Source organism: Rana temporaria, chromosome 1 (genome assembly GCF_905171775.1).
Source record: "Rana temporaria chromosome 1, aRanTem1.1, whole genome shotgun sequence".
Taxonomy (NCBI): Eukaryota; Metazoa; Chordata; class Amphibia; order Anura; family Ranidae; genus Rana; species Rana temporaria.
The window spans coordinates 252,192,663-252,196,691 of NC_053489.1; the positions used below are offsets into that span (position 1 = coordinate 252,192,663).

At 42.9% G+C, this 4,029-nt stretch overlaps 1 long non-coding RNA gene across 1 annotated transcript; it reads right to left on the minus strand.

Moving 5' to 3' along the window:
- Positions 1-3,037: 3,037 nt before the first annotated feature.
- Positions 3,038-3,816, minus strand: LOC120940854. Its single transcript, XR_005749486.1, has 3 exons — positions 3,744-3,816; positions 3,379-3,599; positions 3,038-3,244 (listed from the first exon to the last, which is right to left on the minus strand). It is a non-coding gene; the product is annotated as an uncharacterized LOC120940854 (long non-coding RNA).
- Between the last annotated feature and the right edge of the window lie 213 nt (positions 3,817-4,029).

Consider the following 4,029-nt stretch of genomic DNA (forward strand, 5'->3'; position numbering starts at 1 on the left):
GCACCCCGCATCGGCCCCAGCCCACCGCATCATCCCCGGCACAGCACCCTGCATCGGCCCAGGCACAGCACCCCGCATCGGCCCCGGCACAGCACCCCACATCGGCCCCGGCACAGCACACTGCATCGGCCCCAGCACAGCTCCCCGCATCGGCCCCGGCCCCCCGCATCGGCCCCGGAACCACAACCAGACCCAAATGTCAGGGTACACCAGTGCAGATTATCAGTGCCCACCAGTGCATTATCAGTGCCCATTAGTGCGGTGACACCAGTTCATTATCTGTGCAGTGCCACCAGTGCCTTATATCAGTGCGGTGACAACATTATTAGTGCCCATCAGTGCGGTGACAACATTATTAGTGCCCATCAGTGCGGTGACATTATTAGTGCCCATCAGTGCGGTGACAACATTATTAGTGCCCATCAGTGCGGTGACAACATTATTAGTGCCCATCAGTGCGGTGACAACATTAGTGCCCATCAGTGCGGTGACAACATTAGTGCCCATGAGTGAGTGAGTGAGTGAAGAACTTATATAGCGCAGCACATGCGAATTAAATCGCCTCTGGGCGCTCGTTGTTCCTGTCTCTTTTGATATCAAAAAAGATGAGTTTTGATCTTTCTTCTAAAGGTCAAGTGATTCTCCTCCAACCGAATGCTGGTTGGTAAAGCATTCCATAGTCTGGGACCTTGGAGCGCAATCAGTGCGGTGACAACATTATTAGTGCCCAATGCAGAGTGGGGAGAGTTACAGATGATCAGGATGACAGTTTGCATCTCTGTCTGTGTAGATCTGTATATGAGTACACTGATCGTAGTACTGCTCCACCTCCCTGCACTAGAATTGTAACAGACAGTGCAGAGCGCGCTGTTTCAATGTACAGGGAGGCGGGGCTGTACTACGAGCGGTGTTCTCACATACAGATCTATCAGACAGAGATGCGCTCTGTCTGTCTGATGATCTGTATCTCTGCGCACCGGAGACAGATGGCGGGCGGGTGGTGGAGGGGGGAGGACGGGGACGGTGGGAGGAGTTAGAGAGGGAGAAGAGGAAGGACACCACCTCTATGGGCGGCACTGCCCTCCCTCCCTCCCGCCCCCCGAGATGTTCAACTATGGCTGCGATCGTTCAGCCCAGCCCGACACAGATCTCCCAGGAGGCATAGCAGAGCTAGATGCGGCGGAGAGGCCATTCCGCCACAACGGGGGAAAGAGACTCACATGAATAAAACCGTGAGTTTTTCAAAGACAAAAAAAAAACATCCCAAATGTATTTAAGGGGGCAGTGTAAAAAAGAATGCTGATAAGTGGAAAAATAGGGTGGAACTCGCTTTAACAATCTGGATCAGAGTCCAACTACACTCTGATCTACCCTTAAATTTCACTAGCACCGGTACTATAAAGTACACAGGCTCTACACTTGAGATGACTGATTTGGAGTGAAGAGTTTGGAGCCCTCATCATTGCTGATCCCGGCTCATAAAAGGGAACAATTGCGATCAGTCCTTTAATAATCTTATGGTCTATGTGAGGAGGTGAAGTCTGTCTATAGGTCTCCATGGTGGTAAAGATTCACATAAACATCAGGATTTGGTAAGATGAACTTTTAGGGTTTTTCATAGATTGATTTATTACCTTTTCACATTTTTATCTACATATGTAGTTTTGGAATATTTATATAACACCCGTGGCACTTTGTATCATGCTAGTTAGATCATTTAAGCATCACAATTCTGCAATTTATTGTTATTTTCATTCAGCGCAGCACACATCAATCTTATATTTATCAGAGCGTTTATTAACCACTTAAGCTCCGGACCAAAATGCAGCTAAAAGACCAGGCCAGGTTTTGCGATTCGGCACTGCGTCGCTTTAACAGACAATTGCGCGGTCGTGCGACGTGGCTCCCAAACAAAATTGGCGTCCTTTTTTTCCCACAAATAGAGCTTTCTTTTGGTCGTATTTGATCACCTCTGCGGTTTTTATTTTTTGTGCTATAAACAAAAATAGAGCGACAATTTTGAAAAAAATGCAATATTTTTTACTTTTTGCTATAATAAATATCCCCCAAAAATATATAAAAAAAAAAACATTTTTCCTCAGTTTAGGCCGATACGTATTCTTCTACCTATTTTTGGTAAAAAAAACGCAATAAGCATTTATCGGTTGGTTTGCGCAAAATTTATAGCGTTTACAAAATAGGGGATAGTTTTATTGCATTTTTATATATATATATTTTTTTTACTACTTATGGCGGGGATCAGCGATTTTTTTCGTGACTGCGACATTATGGCGGACACTTTGGACAATTTTGACACATTTTTGGGACCATTGTCATTTTCACAGCAAAAAATGCATTTAAATTGCATTGTTTATTGTCAAAATGACAGTTGCAGTTTGGGAGTTAACCACAGGGGGCGCTGAAGGAGTTTCGTTTCACCTAGTGTGTGTTTACAACTGTAGGGGGGTGTGGCTATAGGTCTGACGTCATCGATCGTGTCTCCCTATAAAAGGGATCACACGATTGATGCAGCCGCCACAGTGAAGAACGGGGAAGCCGTGTTTACAAACGGCTCTCCCCGTTCTTCAGCTCCGGGGACCGATCGTCGCACTCCAGCGGCGATCGGGTCCGCGGGACCCGTGGTCCCGGTCCCGGAGCTTCGGACCGGGTCGCGGGAGCGTGCCGCGCGCGCCCACGACCCACGGCTGGGTACTAGTACAGGACGTACCTGTACGTGGATGTGCCCAGCCGTGCCATTCGGCCAACGTATATGTGCAGGAGGCGGTCCTTAAGTGGTTAATAGCACATTTAGTCCCGGATTCACAGACATTGGCGCATTTTTAGGCGGGCGTAGCGCATCTCATATGCGCTACGCCGAAGTAAAGCATAAAAAAGAAGTTGGCATATATTAGGGGAGGTAAATTCCTCTCCGAATATAGGGATTTTTTGATGTGAGATGTGTTGCTCTTGGTATCAAAGGTAGGCGCACAAAACACAAGGTTTAAAGTAGTATCAAAAATAATTTAATCATGTAAATATAAATATAAAATATCATATTTCATACAGTCATTAACACAATGAGAAATATATATATGGTCAGAACCACAATTACATGAAAAACAAGGTATAGGGGAGATTGGTTATTTTAAGGAAGATTAATGCGAATTTTGCCAACTAGTTTCGCACTATGTGTGCTTCATCAGGGCTTGCATAATGTTCCTGTTCCTTTAATGCATGTAGCGGTCTGTGTATGACATAAAGATTCATCATTAATACAGATATAGTACAATAATTTAATATGTTTTATTTTAAACATTTGAAAAAATGTGTGTGTTTTTAACACATATATATATAAAGGGGAATATATAGTGCGCTTACCATTTCCGTTAAAAAGAGCTCCGAGAACTGGGCAGAAAAGCCTGCCTAGGAATCAGCAAAGAGGCACTGGATGCAATCAGGAGATTAGTTATTCCACTTATAATCAGTGGAAGCCAGATCCACTTGATTTTAGCAGGTGCGGACAATGAAATGTTTATGAGGATTTCCTCCCATAAAGAAGGAGAAGATACAGATGACAAAAAATTGTATCTATATTCTTCCTAAAAGCAAGCAAAAAGATAAAGGTAATAGTAGAGAATATTGAAAAATATGTCTATAAATATATATTGTGTAGATAAATTGTTTATGCATTTAATAATAATGAAAAAGAAAATATCTAATGAAAGCTCAATGGAGATGTTTACCTCTATAGTAGCAAGGTTAAACTTAGTGCTGCCAGATGGATCCACAGAGGTTCCCAATAGGTTCCCACAAAATTCTATAGATAAAAAAATAAGTATATATATATATATGTAGATAAATCAGAGACTAATGATTATCCCATATATAAATAATAGGACACAGTGCCTGTAACTATTATCATAGTAGGGCAACTGTCTATATATATATATGAAAAATAAATAGAGAAATAAACAAGAATTTTTACCTTAAATGGTGATAGAAAAAGAAAATTATGTAGTACAGTGATGT